The sequence below is a fragment of the Rhipicephalus microplus genome, chromosome 7, assembly GCF_043290135.1.
Source record: "Rhipicephalus microplus isolate Deutch F79 chromosome 7, USDA_Rmic, whole genome shotgun sequence".
Lineage (NCBI taxonomy): Eukaryota > Metazoa > Arthropoda > Arachnida > Ixodida > Ixodidae > Rhipicephalus > Rhipicephalus microplus.
The window spans coordinates 140563142-140574928 of NC_134706.1; the positions used below are offsets into that span (position 1 = coordinate 140563142).

The 11787-nt window shown below is 46.3% G+C and overlaps 1 long non-coding RNA gene across 3 annotated transcripts; it reads right to left on the reverse strand.

Moving 5' to 3' along the window:
• Positions 1-6444: 6444 nt before the first annotated feature.
• LOC142767656 (uncharacterized) lies at positions 6445-8871 on the reverse strand. Of its 3 annotated transcripts, none has more exons than XR_012885079.1 (4): positions 8617-8871; positions 7802-8028; positions 7633-7746; positions 6445-7334 (listed from the first exon to the last, which is right to left on the reverse strand). It is a non-coding gene; the product is annotated as an uncharacterized LOC142767656 (long non-coding RNA). The 3 variants fall into 3 exon arrangements; XR_012885078.1 differs by lacking the exon at positions 6445-7334 and having other exon boundaries at positions 7480-7746; positions 7802-7906; positions 7969-8028; XR_012885077.1 differs by lacking the exon at positions 6445-7334 and having other exon boundaries at positions 7480-7746.
• Between the last annotated feature and the right edge of the window lie 2916 nt (positions 8872-11787).

Below are 11787 nucleotides of genomic sequence, written 5' to 3' on the forward strand. Positions count from 1 at the left end.
GAACACTTGTGATGAAACGCAATCGCTTTCCCCCGTTGGTTACGGTTGCACGAGTGTGGGTCATTGTGTAATGCTAGGCTCAAGGGAGGGCGGGACCGGTACGTGGTGACCCCACGTGGCAAGATGCGCATCTGATTCAAACGCCGCTCTTGATTTCTGTCGGCTATTGGACAATAGCATGCTGTCTGTTCGACCTCGAACAGAGGTTGCCGGCCGCTCCGAAGAAAGTGGGCACCGGAATCTGTATGAAAAAAGGGCGCCTGAGAAAATGACCTTGGGCTTCGCTTCAAAACTCCATCTGCCGGGCACGGCTGCCAATGTTATTTGACTGAGATAGGCATAACAGTATCTGCTATCCGCAAGATGTGTTTTCTCATGAAGCACAAGTTGTGGCTCATGAGTCATAAACCTATATTAAATGAGTAAACCTCGTCACTATGCGTCTGTTGGAAAAGCGGCATAACACTACAAACTCAACAAGTACACCGTAGGCACCAAGTTCTAATCTCGCGATGCCAATGAACATTTTGAAACTATGACAGGGAACACACAGCTGCCAACACTCACGGCGGCAGATTAAACGAATTATTCGTCCAAGTGTTTATCGACGTATACATGGACATCTACGAATCGATCTGCTTCTGAGCAATAGCAAGTGCACACAGCTACACTGACACATGGCTTCTGCTGCCGCGTGGAGCCGATCTCTATATAGGTGCGCAGCTACTGGCATAATGCGCTCAGGCTGTCTTCGCTGTCTGCATGGACGTTTGCTCTACTGTCTGCGTGAGTTTTCCCGCGGTTTGTTTCTTTTTTCCACATTCTTCCAAACAGCAGAAGTTAACTAAGGGCGCGTGCGCCCCCTCAAGACCAAGCATATTGAAAACAGCGCATCTGTTCCAAGCCTACCTGCCCACCTTAAGGAACTCACTTGTCATCCCCCTCTCGATGAACATATTCTCGCGCTACCCCTGCTTCTTCGGCCACTTCGAGCTTTCGTCTCTACTTGACTTCTTCTTCATGCGTCGTTCCCACCTCTCCACCGATGGCGCTGAGTCATGCTGAGTCGGGCAACCGCAGGAGTTGCAGGAGATAGCACCATTTTTTTTTATTCTCCGCCGCCATTTTTTTGCGCTAACCGCACACCTTAGGCGGCACATGCAGTGCCGCACGACGAGGTGGATGTGAACGGCGGCGTAGTTGATTTGGGTTGTCATCTGAAAAGCATGCAGTACGCTTTCAAAAGAGTAACGCCACATGTTCTGTGTGTGCTGCTAAGCTGAACGTCAGGGGGCGCAATCTGAAGTTCTTGGGGGAGGCAGAGGGGGAAAATGCTGGACATCGTTTATGAATGTTTGCGCATGTGATTTCATATGTCCACGTGTGTGTGCACACCTAAAAAAAAATTGGTCAGAATCCCCATACCAGTCCCCTGGCGATGCCGCTACTTGCTGACGATGCTTATTGTCATGGAGTTGTCGGAGGTAAGTGTGGTGCGCTCAACGCGGATTGAGTAGCGGCAGACACCATCCGAGCCTTCGTGCTTTTCGGATGCTAATGTGTAAATGTATCAAATGCGAAGCATTTCTCACTGAACTTCGGTGGCTTTGATTCTATCTATCTATCTATCTATCTGTCTGTCTGTCTGTCTGTCTGTCTGTCTGTCTGTCTGTCTGTCATCTATCTGCCTCCGGCTTTTAGCTCTCCTGGCCGTGTTCATAATGGTATCGATAAGAAACTTGGTATGGCATAACGTGACTGTATGAAGAAAATATCTGACTAGTCATAACATGAAAATCATGACATGTATATCATGGATGTCATGATTTACATTTCATGATCCTGCAGTTATAGGTGTACCAGCCGGGGGGGGGGGGGGGGGCAAGTGGGGCGCGAGCCCCCCACTGAGAAAAAATGGGGGGCTGAGCCCCACCACTTTCGACAGTGGTCACTCTTGGCTGCACGTTGGGGAAACCAAGAAATAAAGTGTAGTTTTTCAATCCAGCAATAATTACTCAATTATGTTTCTACGGGAGAATGAAATTGTTACGAGGCTGTGTTACAACATAGGGACATTTTGCCGATATTCCCGCGTTGGTTTTTTCACACACACACAAACACATTATATATATATATATAAGCTTGATATATAAGCTTGCCCCCCCCCCCCCCCCCAACTTCCACTTGCGAAAAAGTTGGTAGGCCACTCTTGCCGTGGTTTCGTTCACATGGCATGTTGGAAAACTGGTATTGTATGACATTGCATGGTGAACACAAGGGACAGGTCCCGACCTGAAAATGATGACATGTGTGTCATGTAACAACATGACTACGTTCCACGCTCATGATGCGCTCGCGGCCGTTTCACTAGCGTCACATATACCAAATTCGGTATTAGGTACATGAATGGATGACGAAGGCATGCGGTTGGTGCAAACATGAAAACCATGAGATGCGTGTCATGTAATAACATGGCTACATGCCACGCTCGTGTTGCGCTAGCGGCCGTTTCGCTAACTTCACTTATACCAAATTTGGTATTACGGGACATGAATAGATGGCGAAGGTATGATACTGGTGCAAACATGATAAACATGAGATGTGTGTCATTTAGCAGCATGGCTACATGATGCGCTCATGTCCGTTTCGCTAGCTTGACATGTACCAAAGTCGGTATTACGCGACGCCAATGGATGACCAAGGTATGTGGCTAGTGCAAACATGACAATCATGAGATGCGTGTCATGTGAGAACATGACTGCACGCCTCAGTCAAGATGCCAATACATTTCGACGTGACGCGGCACGCCTGCTCGCCGACGTTCATTTCGTCCCGTCACGCCGGCGTTGCCACACCAGGCGCCGGTCCTGCCATACATAGAGTTTCCCAAAATTAACTAGAGGGCACTCTGGCGCTGCGATCATTCAGCGTCCTTGGAAATGATGGGTAGTACACACATTTGCCTAAGCTTCGTACTTGCGGGTGGCGAATCGTACTTGCGGCTTCGTTTATTGCTGTGTTTCAGTTTTGTTTTGAAAGAAAAAAACAAACCCTTTCAACTTAGTGACTTGATTCGAAATGGTAAGCCTAAAAGAATAAGGTTGTGAAGCGCAAACGGTGAACGTTTACCAATTTATGTTTTCATGAAAAAACAGCTTCAAGCCACACGGACACACACGGAGCCAGAAGCAGGCCAGAAGTACGAAAATTAGACAAATGTGTGTACTACCCATTATTCCCATTCTCGCTGAAGCGCCGTGTGTTGCAGCTCCCATAGACACTAGCGCCAGAGTTCCCTCTAGTGTATATTGAGAAACTCTATGCTGCCATATACTCGCAGGCGCGCGCCGCGCTGCGTTGCTTTGACGCTTGCGCATTTCAGCGCGTCTGGCGTCCCTCCGCCACGGAAAGAGGGAGACGCAGTGTTGTCTGGGTAACGCATCGGCGCGAAATGCAGCATGTCGCATTTCGCGCCGGTTGCCGTCGGACGCTGGTCGAGCCTGGCGTCAGTGCTCGCGTTTTGCTAACGTAGCGTCGCTGCGCCCAGTGTACGCGGGCGTCAACGCTACATCGGAGTATATTGGGCTCTTCATGATGTGCTCACGGCCGTTTCGCTAGCTGCACATATACCAAATTTGGTGTTACGTGACGTAAATGGATGACGAAATATATGATTGGTGAAAATATGATAATCCTGACAAGCTTGTCATGTAGGAGCATGACAACATACCACGATCATAGCGTGCTCGCGGCCGTTTCCCTAGCTCCACATATACTAAATTTGGTATCACGTGACATAAATAGATGACGAGGGTAACCGACACATAAAAACATGATAATCATGACACGGAAGTCATGTATGGCATCATTTACCTCCACCTCGTAACGTTGTGCTGATTTTAAAGTGACATATCAACATTTCTCACTCGTGCTTCGCATATCATCGATTCTCACTGTACGTACGTGGGATCTGCCATTTTTTAGGGGCGAAGCTCCTTATAGCGGCACCCGTTCGTCCCTCGTAGCCGTTGTAGTGTGTAACAAGTATAACATTTTGACCTCTAAGGTGGTGGTGGTGAGAGATTTCGTCTGTGCGTTGTTGAACAATAAAAAATAGTGCTCAATGTACATGCCAATGGCTGCTAATGGGGAATGAGGGACAGGAGCATCGATTGAGAAAATTAGCGGCAGTGCCATGAATACAGTGAACTAGTATATATCATGAACTCGAGGTGGTTAAAGGTGGGAAGTAGACCCGAAGCGCAAGCCGTAAGAAAGTGTGCGTGTGCCACCTCTCGTTTAGTCCTTGGAATGTCCGCTGGATGGCGGTGCTTCTATATGGGGAATATATGATGAAAAGATGCGAGATTGTGGTACTTGGAGTGTTGAATAGATGGACAAACGGTCACACAGGCAGATGCATGGATGAACGCATGAACGGATGCATGGACGAACGCAGGGACGGACGCACGAACAGACGCATGCACGGACGGGTGGATGACCGCATGAACGGTCACACAGACGGACGCATGGACGGACGGAAGCAAGAACGAATGGACGGACGAGTGCTTCGCCCCAGTCTCCATCATTCACTCCGTGGATATGCTGCCAATTTTTTTCAAATTGCACTCGCGTTGAAGTCGCAGTAATTGGTTGGCAGATCTCGGAACGTAGATATTGAAAGGCTTCATTTTTGATCACCTCATTGTGGTGTCGGAGACACCGCTAGTTCACTTTTGCGCAAAGAAAGATCGTGAAATGCTGTCGGCATAGTTAGATTCGCGTGACGCGTTCACATACTGCCTCTGTGGCAGGGTCACCTACTTGCGCACCCCATCTCGCGATTCCATTCAAACAGTTGTCAATGACACGTATAACTACGACGAAGATTATCGTATTTGTGAGTCGTGACTTTTGCTTCCAACTTTTCAGCTGCACGGTGCTCAAACAGTAGTTCTTTTTACGCTAGAGACTGAATGCAGCAAACTTACCATCTTAGAAGCAGTGCAACGTTGATATCATTGCTACTGATGATCTATCCTGGAATGCAATAAAATTTCTCAGCCGAAGCCCCCCCGGCCGTCGTCTTCTCCCTCTTTTTAACCATGCCCGTTTGATTCTGTCTGCGCTGTTTGTAGCTCTAAAACATGCTAAAAGGATAAATGTCGTGGCGAATTCTGCTTATCACCTTGGCACCATGGAGAAATAAAGGTTAAGAGTGGACACTCCCGTAGACCCCAGCGGCCCAATCGACCCTAGCACACCTAGTGGTTGGTGAGAGCAAGTGGCGTGCGCTTCCTGTTTCGGTTTCACTGGCGCAAATTTTGAATTACTTTGCATAACCGACGTTTGGCGATGACGAAAGTTCATGATTTCAGACCACTATTCATCGCCCAAATGGATAGTTTTTGTAGGTCGTTTTGATTTAGCGATTCCCTGTTTTGTTTTGTTCAGTGGTTCGTGCGAATCAGTCGTGACGTAATTTTTATTTCGATTAAGTTATAATAAAAAGAGATGCAGGTAATGATAATTCACTACGGTTTCATTCATCGCACTTGTGTTTGTCTTTTGGAACGAGTGATCAATGTATATATCAGTCAAGGAGACAGAGTATCCGTAATGTTTTATTCAAAGGCAAGGTAGAGTCTGAGAATATAAAAAGCACAATATGACAAAGGTAGACAACAAATGCATCTCGCCTTACAAATAAATTGTAACAAATACAAAGAGAACACAGACAACGCACACATCACTAGAGTTGGCAGAAGCCGAGAAGCTGGTGAAGTATGACACACCGAGCCAGTGGGTAAGTAAGGATCTATGGCAAAAACACAGCGCACAATGCTGATGAAGAAGGAAGAAGTGACATATACACAGCAATGAAGTCGCGAATCACGCCTGGGGCTAACCGAAATAATGCATATAAAAAAAGAGCACACAGAAACCACACGACACAATATAGCAGAAAGGCAAAGGTGCAGTGTGCTGGCTGTGCTTAAGAACAGCTAGTCCAAAATGAAAAAAAAAGCAGACTTGATGCCTGCTTGTCCTCAGAAAGGTAGGGCTTTGCAGCTTGCTCACTACGTGAAAGACAAACTTTATGCTACAACACTGGCAGGTTTTGTGGCTTTTGTTATGCGTCGCCTTCATCAAAAACTTAAGATCTCAAGTGATTTGCGTCTGGGTGTTGCTGTGACGCTTGCGAGCTAAAATAGATTGTAGTCATCACTTATCCAGAATGGTGGACCTTAATTGGTGCTACGAGAGCGGTATTACAGGGCTAATAAATAGCAGAAGGAAACCACTTTGGCTCATTATTTTTCACAAAGGCTCTACATCGTACGTTATCACTCACAAGCTATATAAAAATAAAATGGCAGCGTCCGCAGCCCTATCAAACGCTACAAGTTTGAGCATTCTTTTCAAAATTTTGATGGGCGAGATGAGGAGGTTGATGAGAAGCTAAAATACGAAAAGCGTGATAACGTGAACCGTGTCCACTTCATACTGTGTTCCTTACCCGCTCGAAGACATTTCAACAAGCGGTTTTGTTATCGATATATTACTTGAGCTGGAGAGATAAAGCATACACAGTGACCAAGCGAGCCACAGTAAAGTGTACAAATCGCCCGCATTTGCTACAAAAATACAGACAGGATACCCAACATTCTTTTTAAGGTTATGCAAATCACTTCGAGCGAATACACAGTGTCCCTACTCCTCATAGCGGGTAACCTAAACAATGTATGCAACGAAGGAGTGGCTAGTCCAGTTGAGCTGAATATAAGCATATAAGACCATAATGAAGTCTGCTGTAACGAAGTAATAACATAACAAAGCTATTGCAGGATTCGACTCAACTCGAATACTTTAGTGTAAACCCGCCGCTAATTGCTAACCTTTGAACTTGTCAAGCTGTATGCCTGAGATTGAAGACTGGAACCTAACCCTATCTAAGTTTAGGTTCACAAAACGCACATGCCAACATAAACGAACCCGGCAAAACATTTTCAGAAACTTCGCGCGACACCCAGCAGAGCAGAAATGAAAATCGCCAACACTTGACAGATGGTGATACAAAACATCGCACACTTTCAGGTGATGTGCAGTGGCCTCAATCATGGCAAGAAAGTGAGATTCAAGTTGTTGTACGTATGCAAAAGCTGCTTCTGATGGCACAGTGAGATTCCCAAAAAGTTTGCTGGGGACGTGGTATGCTTTGAGCATTGCGAAATACTGGTGGGTCCGCTGTGCTGCTACTTTGTCTTGCAGGTGTCTAATGGTTTGCTTGTACTTCATTGATGGAGACATTGTCGCTGACACACAGGAACGCACTGCAATAAACAAAAAAATGGATGTAAAAGCGAAGAACAACTAATCCCATACGAGCACTTTCCTCGCTCTTTCAGACCCAAGGTGCACAACTTTCTGTGGTGCAAAGTTTTTGATTCCACTACCTAAAAACAATCCATTCACAATGTTGACAATGCACAAAAAAAAAATAAAAATCACTGAGAGCCCACCCTTACATTTTGTAAGTGCACACGTAGTGTCCTTTTGAGGATAGTTTCCTCAGAATGTCCTAAACATAAAATAGCACATTAAAAACAGCTGCAATAAAAGCATAGTCACCATTTTCTCTAGGGCACTCAGGCGTGGAGCTGTTGGCGGAGACGTCTTCTGGAGGGTTTTGTGAAGCTTGTTCAGTGCCTCGGACAGTGCTGTCGGAACAATCTTGCGAGCGGCCTGCGGAAGTCTCTATATCAATCCACTCTGGTGTTGAAGTGATCATACAACTTGCCGGTCACACAAGTTCCTTTTGTGACAGCTGAATCACTGGTTAAGGTTTTCTCAGGCAAGACAAAGTCAGCGGAAATTCTTTCACCAGCTACAAGGGAGCTGCCACCTGCAGAGGTTTGGTCAACAGTCAATTTCGGTAAAAAAAAGAAATCGCGACACTGAACGCACCCTGTTCATCGGGGCACCTCAATGTGTGGGAGCCGCTTTTTGAAGCCTCTACCGCAGGTCCTGAAGAAATAAAATTACGACAATGTATCAGTAAGAGGCTTAAAATAACACAAACTGAAGCTCATCCACACCTTGCAGTGCAGCTTCTGCAGCCATGTCACAGTCACTACTTGAAGGGACGCTCAGAGAACCTGCATATATGTGCAGTTGGTACAAGTTACGAAGCTTGTAGCATGGGGAAACTTAAACAGCTCTTTCAAACACATAAATTGGTCGAACGTGGAAGAAAAGAGAAGGCACCAACTAGGAAACAAGTAATTTGTGATTTTTGGAATTATCAACAGTGGCAGCTTTCACTGATGAAAGGTATACGTACATGTGCACTCAGGCTTGAAGATAACGTGAAATAGCCCTTTAAAGTCTTTTAAAACAAGTTGCGCAGGTCAAGAGCATCAAAAAACGACAGAAATGTAAAGCTGCTGTTAGGAAGGTAATAGCCCACAATTCACAAAATTTAAGACTTTCCAAGTGTTACTTCTATAGTGAGGCTTCTCCATCGGCTACAAAGATCTTCACGGTTAACTGTCGCCACTGATTCAATACAAGTGGCTGCTATTGCACATATTTGAGTTTCAGTCAATCACTTACATGGTGCAGCTGGTTGCACACTGGGAACAGCCATTCTTGTAAGCCTTGTGTGCCCAGGGTCCATGAAACTTTGAGCAGTAAAATGGTCGCTACAAACCCTGTACGTTGCGTACAATAGGCTGGCCGGCTTACTAAGGAGATCATCGCGTCCAGCATACTGCATCCATGCTTTCATCCTGCATTGGCAATGAACTATCAGCTGAAAGGGGAAGTGCTTGAATAGTGATTTTTTATTGTTACCCTCACTGAGCAAGTACGAACAGTTAGCCTAAAGACATGCAAACCATACAAAAGCTTTAACACACCTGCCGTCCCGCGGTATGAGAAAGAAACTCGTCCCAGGCTTCTTGTGGGTTCTGACATTGTTGAAGCACCACGATACACAGCAGTAGCTGCCGTAGCTTGGACCGCCGGACGGCATGGCATCAGCGCGGTCTGAAAATGTTAGTAAGTGGATGCTTCACTGTCAAATTACGAAAAAGATATGTGCACGTCATAAGTGTACCAACAAACCCCTTTGAATGATTACCTAATCGATGCACAATACAAAACCAGTGATACATCTCTGACCCATAAAACTCTGACTTGCAAAGATATACGTCAAGACCACGTACAAAGATCTTCAGAAGTTTCCAGGCCGCTATCCCTTGTAATGCAATGGTATCGCGGCCTGCGAACTTTAGAACACTTTTGTACGTACGCAGTATCAGCAGTACCTTGGGAAGAAAAATCGTAGTTGAAATTTATGCGGTAAAATTATATTGGAAACGTCAAAAAGTTTGTGAGCAGCTTGCACTAGTGGCACAAGGCTAGCGAAAAAACGAAGATGATGGCCACTTGGCTAGTCCAGATTTGCCTCCGGCACACCAAGAATTATTCGTGTTCCGAGCCTTCGGGAAACGCGTCGTGAAGCATGCGAGGCCCAGCGAGTGCTTCTCAATATTTTGCACCGAGCCTATGACCTAGCTGCCCAGCTACGCTCAGCGCACAGACGCTCGCTACCGTGGCAGACGCAGCACGCGTCGCCTCGGCTTGACGCCGTGCCGCCTTTGCTATACTGCATACGTTGCACAATGTTCCCGTCTAGCCGCCGAATAGAGCCACAAACTTTCTTTTTAGCGAACCTCCCAGTCCTTACAAGCTTCAGAAAAAGGTTACAACTGCGTGAATGAGACGCCACGTAAGAAACCAACTTGCACACTCGAAGCGCAACGAGTGTGTGTGCATCTTTCTATGTTTGTTGCATGGTGTCTTATTCGCGCAGGTGTAACCGTTTTCTGAAAAAATGACCCAACAAGACCAACAACATGTCATTCAACAAGCTTCGCTTGAAAACGTGCCTCACCTGTTATCTGACGCACGAAAACGCCGACACAGCCGACGTTGACGAAAGCTTCTCGCTGTCAGTCATGCATGGGCTTGTCGCTGGGTAGATGGTGTTTATGACAGTACGGCTGAAGAAAAATAATCGCGTAAAGTGTGTTGAATAAATTGTTTTTATGCATAAATAACATACCAAATTTCGGCGTATAATTATTATTTTGTAAAAACAATTCTGTTGCATTGATTATAACTGTTTTTTTTTTTGCGCTTGCGCTTTTTGACGTTTGGTGAGAGCACTAGTTCGTTAGGTAGTCGTGACGCACTTCCTAAGGCCAGGTTTCGCGGAGTGTCCGCTCTTGTCTTCTTCTTTCTCTATGTTGGCACGCCATTTCGTCCAATCGTCACAGCGCCGGGGTCATCTGCCGAACTCGAACCCCCGTATTCACTAACTCTGCTCGACTCGAATTTCGTGCTTCACTGCGTGTTACAATGACGTGTTACAATGACGTGTTACTTTCGTGTTACAATGACGCGGCACTTCCCAAGAATCGCTGCAGATTATCGCTCCATGGCCTCCGGTATGGCCGATACGTAGTGACTGGCTGTGCTAAGAGACGGCGCTCTTATCGACTTTTTTAATTCAAAGTTATACGCGTTCGCGGAAGGGACGTCTAGTATACGGGGCTAAGATATGCTATAATTGACGACACAAAGTAAGCTCGCCTTCATGCTTTGCCTGCGACGCTCAAGAATATCGCCTGATGCGACCACACGAGAGACGAGCGCTGGACCTAGCAGGACAAAGCCAGTTCATAGCAGTTCTTTCGCTGACGTTAACGAGGGCAGTTTTCAGAAGGTAACGCTTGGCTCTCTGGCGACGTCTGACTACTATCAGTGCGGGGGCCTCTCATTTAATTGTGAGTATTCTTTACACTTAATTCGACTTTTCAAGTCGTTGATTACGCAGTCGTACTGTTAAGTATAGGAAACGCCGTTACTCGACTGACATCTTAGTTGTGCGAGTTATTGGAAATGATACTCTTCCGATTAATCACGGTGGTCAAGGTGAACTTCACAGGAAGTCACCGTAAGCTTCGTGTGTAGCGCTTTTGCAGCAATTAGACTGTGCGGTTCCCCGCAGAAAAAGCCAGGCTTACGTGGCGAGAAGACGTTGTCCAAAAAATGCCTTATAATAATTGACGGTTAGGGTGTTGTACAGCCGGAGGGTCTATAGCCTTAGATTTGCAGGCAATTGCCCCGCCCTGTTTCCTCTTTGCTAGATGTATTGAAGTAACGCATTTTTTTTGCTTTTAATGATATGAAAGCTACGTTTCGACGGAAGCCCGGCGAAACGTGGAACACGGTGTGTCCGTGTATTCCTGGCGCCTGAGACGCGTTTTTATGGCCTGGGGATCCGGCGTCAAGCTTTAAGTATGATCAACATTTGGAAGTGGACTAAACGTTTGTGTCTGCATACGTGTCTACGAAGAAATACCGGGCGTTAACGTGAGCAGATAAAACTTGACTAACCACGTGCGCGCGCCCACACACTATAAAGAAGTTTTCTAAAGGAACTGCGCAGTTACCCCTAAAAGGGCTCTTCGCTCCTCCGAAAGCCGAAATGTGCGCAAAATACTGCTTACGGCACGCCAAAAAGGGGCACTTTACTCCTTGTGAAGTAAAAAGACCGTTTTCTATGGTAACTGCAGGATTGTTCACGCCGTGTGCAAACGACCCATCAGTGCCTACAGATGCCTGTTTCCTTTCAGGCGGTGCCGTAGTGCATTGTGGTGTAGTGGCTATAGTGTACGTGCATGCCAACGGAGAGGTTGTGAGTTCGAATCCAGT